This window comes from Arvicanthis niloticus (genome assembly GCF_011762505.2).
Source record: "Arvicanthis niloticus isolate mArvNil1 chromosome Y unlocalized genomic scaffold, mArvNil1.pat.X SUPER_Y_unloc_2, whole genome shotgun sequence".
NCBI classification, from domain to species: domain Eukaryota; kingdom Metazoa; phylum Chordata; class Mammalia; order Rodentia; family Muridae; genus Arvicanthis; species Arvicanthis niloticus.
The window spans coordinates 5899920-5912982 of NW_023044979.1; the positions used below are offsets into that span (position 1 = coordinate 5899920).

General features: G+C 43.7%; 1 pseudogene; it reads left to right on the forward strand.

The window, feature by feature from the left end:
- The first annotated feature begins 11827 nt into the window (after positions 1 to 11827).
- LOC143433877 (28S ribosomal RNA) overlaps positions 11828 to 13063 on the forward strand; it is a 3951-nt pseudogene continuing 2715 nt past the window's right edge.

Genomic DNA, 13063 nt, shown 5'->3' on the forward strand with positions numbered 1-13063 from the left:
TTCTGCCTTGCACTATCTTACCCTTCTCTGCCCAAAGGTAAGTGCTTTTAAAAATTGCAGCACCCTCCCAACCCCTGCAGCTTTCTGTTCCCTTTTCCCTCTTGTTTATGGCTGAATGGAGGCTTCAACTTGTCAGTCTTCCTGGAGAGACATGGTCTCCTAGAAAGATGGCAAAGTTTGCCACTGCCTCCTTCTCCTAAGGAAAGGCACACTGAAGTACCTGCACTAGGAAACCTGCATCCGTGGGTGTGAGTCAGATCGCGCAGCTGTGCCCCTGTGTTGGTGGGGTGGTTTCTGAGTTTTTTCTATTGCTCCTGAAAGCAGGCACAGTCTGTAGCTTGGTGGGAGTAGGATGGGGGTGTGGAGGTCACAGTCTCCTGCTCACTTAGGTGGCTTCCAGGAAGAGGAGGAAGCAAGGATACAGGATGGAGGTGGGCAGGCTGCTGCTTTTGAGGGATTGCTGTGGACTGGGCAGCCAGCAGTCTGGCAACACTTTCCCACGCTCTAGGAGGCTCCAGGATGAGAAAAAGACAAAGGGAGATGAATTTTTCTAGAGAAAGTGTCAATGGATGGACTGGCTTGGAAATATCCTGTTTTATGTGTGATACTGGTGACTGTGCATGCACAAGTGCTTCCTAGTTACACAAACTGGATGAAAACATAATTCATATCTGCTTCTTTTGTCCTCACTACTGCCTCCCCTGTCTCTCTTCACCACACCTCAGACTACTCAGCACAGATGTTTAGCTCATCCCCAGTCTCCATCCTGCCACTGGCTCAAGGCCCTTAGCTGCCAAGCCTGGTCTAGCAGGAGCCTGGGTGCAGGAGAAAGACATCCTCAGGGATGCTGAATGACAGTCGTGTGCATCTCCTGTGGAGTGATCAGGATTTTAAGAAAAACTTTTGGGTGTGTGTGTGTGGAGAGGGCAACATTTCTGGAGAAGGAAAAGGAAGCTCTAGGCTTCGAAGGAAGAAGTGTGAGTCTCATCTGCCTTCTGTTCTTTGTTAGAGTCTTGTGTGACCTTGGGTGACTCATGCGCCCCTTAAGATTGGGGCTTCATCTCCAGTCCAGGCTGTTAGGATGGATGGTCTTCTTCATGGTCCTTACTGTCTTAGCTCTGGGATATCCTGGGGGTCAAGGAGGAACCTGAGTGCATCTTTTTTTGTTTTTTGTTTTTTTTTTTTTCTGTGAGACTGGGCTGACATGAGGTGGGTACTTTCATAGTTGGGGGTAGGGTACTGAGGGGGGTCAGGGAGAGGGGCACTGTAATGATTAGTGTTACAGGTCACATGGTTGGTGTTTTAGGAAAGCTGGGTCAGGTATTCTGATTCACTTTCTGGTGACAAGAACCATTGGGATGTTAAGAATTACTCTGTCACTGTGTTGTGGGAAGAGGCCTTATACTCTTTCCATTCCTTTGCCAGGATCTGTGTCCACCAAGTACTTCTGTGTGTTTCCCTGGTGTCTTGGTCTATACAAGTGCTGTCATGTTTGTTGTTTCCTCCAACCTTCTCCTTCCTGTTTCACATTTTCATCCTACCGTTTTGGTTTGCCCACTGCACACATATTAATTATATAAAGACTCCGTGGGCATAGATGTTTAGTGCCTTCTGACCAGTGATTGTCACTCAGCAGCTTGGGCTCCTGGCCACTCTCATCTCACCACCTGCTGGCTACAGGTGGTATAACTGCCTGTGATGCCTTCAGAATGATTCTAGCTTGGTTTGGGGCAGGGGGGACTCTTTGTAGGCCATGGTCTGTGTCATGCACACAGCATTGATCTGGAATATGTTTACAATAGACCAAATACATTTATCGTTTCTACAAGCATGGCAGCAGTTTGTTGGTGCACCTGCCCTTTCTAGTGTGAGGTTAGAAGTTAGAGATCTTACAACCTGCTCCTAATTAGAACTCTTCCCTGGAAGAGAAGAGAATTTTACTACCCCACTATCTATTCTAATTACTTAGTATTTTCAGAATTCCTATGACAAACCACAAACTAGAGCAAATCGAGTTTCAATGACACATTTCTTAAACACCACTACCACATGACATGCTGAAGGCGGGTGTGGATCTTAGGAAGAATGGGGATTCTAGCAGAAGGGGGATGGTTCCCTGTGTACTTGCCAGTGCTGTCTGGGAATTGGACAGATGAGGGGTTGGTGGGCGGGTCCCCATGCTGAATTCAGGTGAGCACCTCCTCTAGACAGGTGATCCTCAGCTTGTTGGAGGGTGGAGCAGGTAAAAGTGCTGAAGGAGTGTAGACAGCATGGTAGGAAGAGCTTAGCCCAGATTCAAAGCTTCCTCACTGGAACCAAAGGAGCAGGCACATGTCAGTGGGGGAGGGGAAGACCAGCACGGGGGGGGGGGGAAGGCAGCATGGCTCTAAAGCCAGATTACTCACTACAATAGCTTGCAGCCAATTACACAGCAAGACTTGTCCTGGTAGCCTTCATCAAACATACACACACAAACTCACACACACACACACACACACACACACACACTCGCACACACAAGAGACATACTGAAGACTTTATTACCGTCTTCCCCTTGCCTGGCTCCCAGTCTCACCTGCTCACGTAGCTCCTATCAAAATCCAAGGGCAACTTGCTTAGCTTTGCTCTCTCTGTAGCTGGTCTCTACTCAGCAGTAACCAGCAGGCATGAGATGCTGCAGTCGCCTTACCTAGCATCTCCGGTACCAGGACACACACATCTTTTTACATGTTAACTACCCATTCTTTTCTATTGTGGATCAGGTCTACTTTTCTATCTATTCGTTTTTTTTTTTTCCATTGGGGGGGCATTCATTACTTTTTAGCTTTATGTTTGTGTACTAATTTTTGTCAGCAGTTGAATGCACTACCAACACTGTTTATAGCTTCCAGTTTTAAATTTTGTTTGTTTTTATTTTAATTGTGGAATCTTTAGATACACAAAAAACAAAATTGTTGTATTTTTGGTTTTTTTGTTTTTTGATTTTGGTTAAATGGGACTTTCTCTCTTATTTCATGGTGCCCTCACATCCTAATAATTCTATGTTGCCTGTTATAACATCAGCACTCAGGAACTGCTGACTTAAGGGAGGAGGAGCTTCTATGTTTCTCAAAGATTTTATTCATGTATTTAAGACCTGAATACATGTGGATTATTATTCATGTTTGACACAGGACAGAACTCTGATTTTTACGTCCTTTGTGTTCTAGTGTTCTAGATTCATTGATTAGATATCTTCCTTCTACAGATACATGCTACTACCTAGGTTTTCATATGTGCTTGGGTCTTTTTTGGTGTGTTTCTTTAGCTTTCTAAGTCTCCAGGGCAAGGCAAGTCTCTAGTTTTTCAAGAGTGTTTGGCCTTTCTTGGCCCCTTGTTCTTCTGCATAAAAACTGGAGTCAGTTTAAATAGTTTTTACCTTAAATCAGTCAGTACCCTTTCCTTGGCATTTTAATTAGCTGTTCTTTAACTGAGTGTGTTTGTCAACTCCAGAGGATTTCATCTCTGTATATATTTGTGAATGTGAATTTTATAAATTATATCCAAGTCTTTCAATCCATTAATAGTTCATATTCCTTTCCATACTAAATCATCTTTAATGTCAGGGGTTGTTTTGTGATATTTGAAGGTCTTACCCACCATTTGTTAAGCAAAGACTTCTGAACTTTTCTCCACTTTGCCTAATCCCCAGGGCTTGCCTACTCTACCTGTACTGAGTACATATGGAAGTCAGAGAGAACCCATAGCAACCCTTGGCATGTTATGGTGATGGAGGCCATTACCATGCCACTTGATTGGGTTTCATGTGGGTCGCTGCCTGGTCGACTTACCTGCTCCAGTACCTAATGGGAATATCCATGGCTATCTCATTTAGCCTCTGAGGAGATGAGGGCCTGAGGAGGAGGGATTTTGCCTTGGGTCACTAGGTTAGCAGTGGTGGAGCTGAGATATGAACTCAGTCTGTTGAACCTTAAAAAGCCCACATTCTTTCTTTGACCTTGTTGGGGAGGTCATCCTGATGTAACTCTCCTCCCCATTCAGCTTCTAGTTGTGCTTATCTTGGGTCTGTGCTGGACAATGGGTGGTCCTGTAGTGACGGGGCGGTTTGTACACATGTGGTATGATTCAGTTGACAGCTTGTTTTCTCCTTCTCCCAGCCCCAGTTCCAGAAAGTGGGATAAAAAATTGCCACATGTGTCCTTTAGGGACTTTTGTAGTTGTCAGTTGTATGCAGTATAAGCTTCACAAGACACTTTGTGCTTCTTTATGAGAATATTCAAGACAAAAAAAAAAGTACTGCTTTCCTGTCTCCCCACGGCACAACTGCATGTCAGTTACCTCAGTACAGTGGGGTTTACTATCAGAGCTGTTCAGTGTTTGCTTTTGTGTTTTTGCCTATGACCCCTGCCCCCACTGCTAACATTTACCTACTTGCCTTTTCAAGAGCTTAGGTTTGTCTTACAACTTTATTTTTCTCGCTCATAGCAGTTCAGTGAATCTGTGTTGATTCATAGCTGGACAGTGGGCTACACAGTAGTGGTAGGCATGGGACGTGGTCTGCTGTGAGCCACACCCTTTAAGTAGCTATTTGGACTCATTGGAGGAGAGATTTTTCTGGGGGTAGGACACCTCTGGACTCAAACTGCCATAACCCTTTATCCAATGGGATCCCCTTAGACATTCTCCTTGGGTCTCATCCTCCAGAGATTTGCCTGCATATTCTATCCAGTCACATGCACTTTTGGGTTCTAGAAAGGACCACTGCCTCCACTACTTCATTTCCAGAGCTACTGACTCTGCTGGGCAGGCTGTTGGACTGACTATTACAGCAGGGAGCTGTAACTGTTGTTTATTGTCTTGCCTTTTCTTGGTTGATTGGGATGAGTACATGGCTGCCAAGATCCAGAGGATGGATGAGCAGTTCTGCTTTGCAGGAGGATGGGATGCTGTCTGAAATATTTAGTGGAATACAGAGGTTGAGTACATTTTACTATTTTGGTGTCTAATTTTATTGTGAACTTTTTAGGATTAAGAAAAAATTTGTTTTAATTCTCAATTATTTATAGCCCATATTATTTACTTTTCTGGTGTTGTAAAAAAAAAAATACTATGAGAAAGGCAGTTTATGGAAGAGATTATTTTGGCTTGTGTTTCCAGAAGGATGAGACCATCATGGCAGGGAGCTGAGAGATCACATGTTAAACCCCAAACATGAACAGAGAGAGTGAACTGGAATTGAGGCTAGTCTACATACTATCCTCAGAGCCTGCCTCTAGTGAGGTGTAGCCTGTTAAGTCACCACCAGGGTTCAGATATTTGAGCCTATGGCAGACATTCTCATTCAATCCACTACATTCTACTCCCAGGCCCCAAAGGTTCAAAAGCCATTGTGACAATGCAAAGTGTCTTTAATCCTACTTCAGAAGCCCCCTTAGTCTTCCACAATCTCATTAAAACCCTGTGAGTTCAAATAGTGAATTAAATTCAGCATCCAATGGCACAGATATACATTACTATTCCTAACAGGAGGAATGGGGGCATAGTCAGAAAATCCTGGACCCAACAAGACTGATAATGCAGCATGTAATGACTGAATCCCCAGCTCAGCAATTCCCAGCTGTGGGCCATGACCCATCTGAAACCAGATATTTACATGATAATTTATGACAGTAGCAAAATGACAGTCATGAAGTAGCCACAAAAATAATTTTATAGTTGGGGGTCGCCACAACACAAGGAACTGTATTAAAGGGATACAGCATTAGAAAGGTTGAAACCCAATTCTCTAGCTTAATATCTGATATCTAAGGGCTTAGATGGCTCCATCCCTCCATCTTTTCTGCCTACAGAATATATTTCTTTTTTTTATTTTTTGTTTTTTATTTTTTTTCAAGACAGGGTTTCTCTGTGTAGGCCTGGCTGTCCTGGAACTCACTCTGTAGACCAGGCTGGCCTCGACAGGCATGAATCTGCCTGCCTTTGCCTCCCAAGTGCTGGAATTAAAAGTGTGTGCCATCAATTATTGATCATTATTGGTTATCAATTAGTATTGATATTTTTGGTTACCATTTATTGATTATTGTTTGGTATTTATTATTGATTGTTATTCCATCACCATCATCCCCCTGCCTCTGCCTCCCAAGTGCTGGGATTAACAGCATGCGCCACCACCACCCAGCACTATTTTAATTTTTAATATTTGGTCTTATTTTTTGGTGTCTTTGTTTTTCCCTGGTGTTTGGTTTAGGACTTAGTGGCCCTTTCTGTGGTCCTTTCCAATTCTTTTATTGGTAGGGAGGGGCTGACAGCACAAAGACCCTTGTTCTTTTGTGGTTGTGAGCCCTCTGATCTGTTGTCTGGGCTGTAGCCTGCAGTGTATTGATTGCAGACAGCCTGCAGTGTAACCATTTGTGAGAGCTGGTTTGGCTGTCCTGTGCCCTCTTAGAAGTGTGAGGGTGGGGGGGGGGGAATATGAAAAATCAGAAAGCATGCAGAGGAATGTTGACTTAGGGCAGAGATGCCTAGATCAGCTCTTTGTGTCTGTGAGAAAGTTTTGGAAAGATAGTTGCTGTCTTTTCAGATGCTGATCTCCAGTTGTGAAGGCTGCTTCTCTGGCAGCCTTGACTTTGGGTCCCTGGTTTTTCTGTCAGGGAAACCCAACTATGCTGTGACATTGGCGCCACCTTGTGTCCCAACTCAGGGTGTTGGAAGCTACCTCTGGTTGCCTATGTTTGCTTGGAGCTTGGGGAGGGAGCCTCTCAGTCAGCTCTCTGTAAACCCCTTAGACTCATTGCATGCTTAATTTCCACCCTGGTGCAGCTTTAGAGTGAAGCTCTAGTTGTTTATTTTGTGGGGAATGGGGGTTGGATTTTCATCTCAGCATAGTTCAGTTCTAAGCTGGACATAAGGTGCGCCAATTTCTTGTTAAATTTTCCAACCCTAATAGCCCATATAAATGACACACAATCCAAATATTGTAATTATAAGTCATATGTCAAGATTGGGCAAATCTAATACAATACTGACTTATTTCCCAACACTAAGACTCCTTATTAATTGAGGTTTCTCCCGGCCAGGTGGTTCTGGTTCATAGTGGCTTCCTTCTCCCTTTTTCCTTCTCTCTTTTTCTTCCTCTGCCTGCCACCCCTTTTTGAGCCTCCAGTCCCACCTTTCCCCACAACTATTCAATCACAGGCTCTGTTACTTATATTGACCAATTAAAATAGAGAGAACATTCACATGGCATCACCTAAGTACATGATGGTCTGCTTGTGGGGTCTGACTTTTTAGTACAAATCCAAATAATGTTAGTTATTTAAATGTGTGTTTTACTATATTTCTGACACAGCTGTTTTCCACATGTGCATTTGTCTACTCTGCTGTAGAAGCATAGAACACGTATTGTTAATGGTGTATATTCTTGCTAGTAATACATGCATTTTTGTTGGATATGCTACTATTATCTAAAGGGCCATAATGGTTTTCACAGGAAAGCTAATTGTCAGAATTTTGTTTTGTTTTTTGAGTCAGGGTTTTTTATATTGCCCTCAGTGTCCTGTAACTCACTTTGTAGACCAGGCTGCCCTGGAACTCACAGAGGGCTAGTATAATTTGCATTTTAAATATATTTAAGAAGATCTTCACTTCCTGCTCTGTCCTTTATCTTATCAGGCAGGCTTCCTCTGATTTGGGACTAAATAGGCTTTCTTTAATTTTTTTTTCCAGTTTGTGTTCTTCTTTCACTGGCCTTTTATGAGAGTTGGATGTACTCAAAATTGGCTGTCATAGTGCATGAAAGATTCAGCCAGAGCCTGAGACAAGTAGATACGAGTGGGGATTTTTTATTGATTGTTTTTGCATCTATCCTCTATGATTTTTCTATGTAGTCAGACCATCGTTACCAAGAAGTCAAGTTGGCACTAGGGTGAGGATCTTAAGACAACATCTGGTAAGACTGTAGTCTGACCCTCAGTCTGCAGTGGGAAATATAATTAGAGTAACTCTGTAGACAGACATTTGAAAGAATGAATAACTAGTATAGTCCAGTTTGGGGTATTGTTACTCATGTATCTTTATAAAGAAATAAAATTTTTTATTAATGTTACTTAAGCAGCTTTTGTACTTATTAATGCTACTAAAAAGAAAAACAAAAAACAAACAGGTAGCATAGCCAGGATGTGAATTTCGTATAGCATTGTCATAAATCCTGCATTTATAAGCCTGTGACCATATATTTGTAGCATCTAAAGACACATTTTTGTGTTACTTGTTCAAATGTTGTCATTTTTCCCATAAAACTTTTTACTGAGTTAATCCTGCTTACTTGCTTCTTACATCATACCATCTGGAATAGTAGTAAGCCAGTGTTGTGGCCCGAGCTGCCTCACGCTTGAGGGCCAAAATGTTGCAGACCGCTCTGTCAATGTTTGAACCTGCTCTGCCAAAAGCCTTGGGGGCTAAACTGCTAGAACCTTCACTGCCCCAGCTGCTCAGGTCTTCGGGTCAGGATTCAGCAAGAGAGAGAGGACAGACTCGAAGAATGGAGACCAGACAGAGTGTGACTCAATCCTGTTTATTCTTTAGTCTCTCTTCCTAGTCCAAGTCCCAAGTCTTGAGTCCCTAGTCCCTAGACCATAGTCCCTAGTGCCTCCAAGTTGCAAGTTTCTTTCAAGTGCTAAGTGCCTAATGTCTAATGCTTAATTCTCTGTTCTTCCTCCAAGTGCCAAGTACCTAATAACTAATAATTCTTCTTCTGAGTTCTCTAGTCCAAGTGTCTTCTTCCTCAATGCCTAATTCCTACTCTGCCGAATTCCTACCCATAATCTAACTCATAATTGTACTCCAAGTTGTACTCTCCTAATTCCTACTCTTAATAATAATTTCTTCTGTCTGCCTCTCACCTTTTATATGTCTCACTTCTAAGCCACCCCTCTAAGTCACACCTTTAAGCCATGCCCTTAGGTCTTGTCTCTAAATCTGATTTCTAAGTCTTGCCCTTCAGTCACACACTTTTAATCTCACACACCCAAGAAAAGATCCTGGGTATCTAAACCAAGATGTTATCAGAGTGTGCTCAGCTGTTGGAAGCTCATGTAATCATGGCTCAAGATGGCTGCAAGGATGATAGTCACCTTCCATCGGCTCCCCACAAGCCAGCTGGTTTGTGGCTGAATACAGGACTTCAATCCTATATGTGGTGGTATAGGGTTTAATGTGTTAGAAAACGGCTTCTATAAAAAGCAAATGTAAAACCAGGAGCAGATGCTCAGGAAAAAGTATTGTTCCTTTTATGAAAAACATATGTTATTCACATAGTAAATAAATGACAACTCCTATGTTAGAGATGATAGGTTCTAGTTAATCTTGTAGAGAAAGTTACAGAACACCAGTGGATATGCCTTTGTGTTCTTGTAATTTCAGTACTTGATAAATGTCAGTAGAAGGCCATGGAAGTAGTAGGAAATTTAGACCCTATTTTGAAAATAGATGAAAAACAACAAAGAAAATATACATGTCTTTAGTTTGGACAAGAATTATCTTTTAAACAAACAAATGTCTATGGTTTAGCTTTCTAGTATTTAGAAGGGAAACAGTAAGTAACAGAGAATTTGTATTTTAAGCTTTCAAGTCAGATACATTAACTTAAATTCTTTTATTCTTTAGAAATCACATAATTAAGAAGTTTGAGACAGAAAATAAAGGGAAAGCAAATGGGCTGAGCATCTGAATTGTTTTCACCTGATATGTATAAAAGAAAACCCTTGAGGTTTGTTATAGTACATTAGCTATTTACACACTCTGCATATCTATGTGTGTGCATGTATGGATGGATGTAGTATACAGGCGGGATTATCTAGTTACACTGGCGTATTTTCTGGATATGAGGAATAGGAAACCAAATTTTCTAAAAATGATTAGTAAGTTATTGTTTAATCAAATGGCTGCCAGAAGTTCTATAGAAACTTCTTGTCTGTTCTCTGTTTTCCTATTACAGTGAGCTGCACAGCTCTCCTAAGACAATGGAGATGGACTGCATCTCCGTCACCATTTTTATCCTTGGTGACCCCAGGGACTGTGTGGTACAAGATAATAAGATGGTTTACATTTATTAAAATAGTATGAGTTTATTGTGACATGTTTTTATCTTAACTATTGCTGAAGAGGTAAAAAAAAAAAAGAATTTTACTAGTTTTTGTACTAAATATAGAAAAAATTTTCAGTTCATGTAGGTGTTTGAAACTTAAAAATTTGTACCTGAAAATAATAGAAGCCATATTTCCTTAATAAAGTTTAAGGAAAATAAATTTTAACATAATGATTAAATCTTATTTTAATTCAGATACACCAGATTCATCAGTAAGGTAGACTTCAGGTTCTAAACAAAGATATTGAATTGAGTCTTTCTTTCAAAAGCTGAAATTGCTTCCTGTAGTTATAAAGGCAGGTATGGAGAAGCTAAGTGAGTTCTAGTTCTTAATGGATAGTCAATTCTTATATATTTATAGAAAGATTAGTGTTGCAAGTTAATTCTATGACTTCCACATATTAAATACATATTATGAAAGGAAATAATTTTAGCCTGAGTTCTTCATTTTTACTACTATGTAAATAATTTTAAATAACATAATAGTCCCTAATGATAGAGCCTCCAGTAAAAACAGAAACAAAACAAAAAACAAACAAAAAAGGTATTGTCATATTTATTTTCTTTCAGGTATAAAAAAGTAAGAAATTAAAAGCTGCTGGGCTGTGGTGGTGCACACCTTTAATCCCAGCACTTGGGAGGCAGAGACAGGTGGATTTCTGAGTTAGAGGCCAGCCTTGTCTACAGAGTGTGTTCCAGGACAGCCAGGGCTACACAGAGAAACCCTGTCTCGAAAAATATAAGACAAAACAAAGCAAATTAAAAGCTATATTTTCTTTCTTTTTGTATTTTAATGACATTGGTGGAAGCCTTATTTGTTCAGTCTTCCCTTTAAAAAAAAAAAAAAAAAACCAAAAAACAAACAAAAAAAAAAAACAACTTTCCTCTAAACTGTCCTTGACTGCAGTTCTGGGCCGTCCATCTGACCCCAAGGGCTGCTGTTCTCTGCCTGAGACTTTCTGTGTGCTGCTGTCTGCTAAGTAACATTCTGCAGTTTTTTCTAAGAACAAAACATCCTTCCCAGCCCTTGAGAGGCAGAGGCATGATGGCGATGGAATAATGATCAATAATCAATACCAATCAGTGAATGGTAATCAATAATTATCAATACTAATTGATAACGAATAATGATCAATAATTGATGGCACAGCCCTTTAATCCCAGCACTCAGGAGGCAGAGGCAGGCGGTTTTCTGAGTTCCAGGACAGCCTGGTCTACAGAGTGAGTTACAGGACAGCCAGGGCTACACACAGAAACCCTGTCTCAAAAAAACAAAACAAAACAAACAAACAAACAAACAAACAAAAAACAAACCCAAAACCAAACCAAAACAAAAGAACAAAACATCCTGTTGCAGGATGATGCCCCAGGAAGGGAATTTATACTTGACATCCTATTGCCCCCCAGTTGCATTCCTGTTTTTTTTCCTGTGGCACCTACCTTCCTCGCCTCCCTCGCCCAGGGGTGCCAGCTCCGGTGTTGGCCATTGGGACACTGGTGTCCATGCGCCGACGCAAGCTCCCCTTGGTCCCCGCTCCCCCTCGGAACCCGGCTGTGTTGTGGGTCGCTCCACCCTGCAGGTCCTTGGGCCCCTCCACTCCCGACAGTCCCCCGGCTCTTCGCCCCTTCTAGATACCTCGCTCTCCCTTCCTGCATGCCCGGTCTTCTTCCACTCTCTGACCGCGACCTCAGATCAGACGTGGCGACCCACTGAATTTAAGCATATTAGTCAGTGGAGGAAAAGAAACTAACCAGGATTCCCTCAGTTGTGGCGAGTGAACCGGGAAGAGCCCAGCGCCGAATCCCCACCGCGAGCGCCTAGCGGGACATGTGGCTTACGGAAGACCCACACCCCGGCGTCGCTCATGGAAGGGGGGGGCAAGTCCTTCTGATTGAGGCCCAGCCTGTGGAAAGTGTGAGGCCGATAGCGGCCCCCGGTGCCCGGGCCCGGGTTTTCCCGGAGTCGGGTTCCTTGGGAATGCAGCCCAAAGCGGGTGGTAAACTCCATCTAAGGCAAGAGACCATAGTCAACGGGCGGGGCCGGGGGCGGGGTCGGCAGGGGACTGGCCAGTAGGGGGGGAGACTTCCACCATGGCAGTGCTCCGGGATGGTTGGGAAGGTGGCTGGGGGGGCGGCTTACCACATGTGCGGGCACCGAACCACCCCTCCCCGAGTGTTACAGCCCCCTGGCAGCAGCGCTCGCCGAATTTCGGGGCCAAGGAATCCAGATATCCGTCGCCGCGCTCTCCCCCTCCTCCTCCTCCATGTGGGGAGGAGGGGGCCGGACCGACCCTCCCACGGTGCGACCGCTCTCCCACCCCTCTTGGCTTTCCTCCCTCTCGGGGGCGGGGGTCCAGGGGGGCTGAGCGGACTGTCCCCAGTGCGCCCAGGGCGTTGTCGCGTCATCAGGCTCGAAGGGGACCCTGTGTCACGCGCTTTTTTATCGGAGCCCAAGCGCTCAAGGTCAGCGGAGATGTCGGCCACCCACCCGACCCGTCATGAAACACGTACCAAGGAGTCTAACGCATGTGCTGTGTCGGAGGCTCATCCGAAAGCCGCCGTGGCTCAATGAAGGTGAAGGGCCCCACCCGGGTCCCCGAGGTGGGATCCCAAGGCCTCTCCAGTCCGCGGAAGGCGCACCACCGGCCTGTCTTGCCTGCCGCTCAGGGGGAGTGGAGCACAAGCGTATGCGTTAGGACTCGAAAGATGGTGAACTATGCCTGGGCAGGGCGAAGCCAGAGGAAACTCTGGTGGAGGTCCGTAGCGGTCCTGACATGCAAATCGGTCGTCCGACCTGGGTAAAGGGGAGAAAGACTAATCGAACCATCTAGTAGCTGGTTCCCTCCGAAGTTTCCCTCAGGATAGCTAGCGCTCTCGCAGAAATCGAAATGCCTGCAGTTTTATCCGGTAAAGCGAATG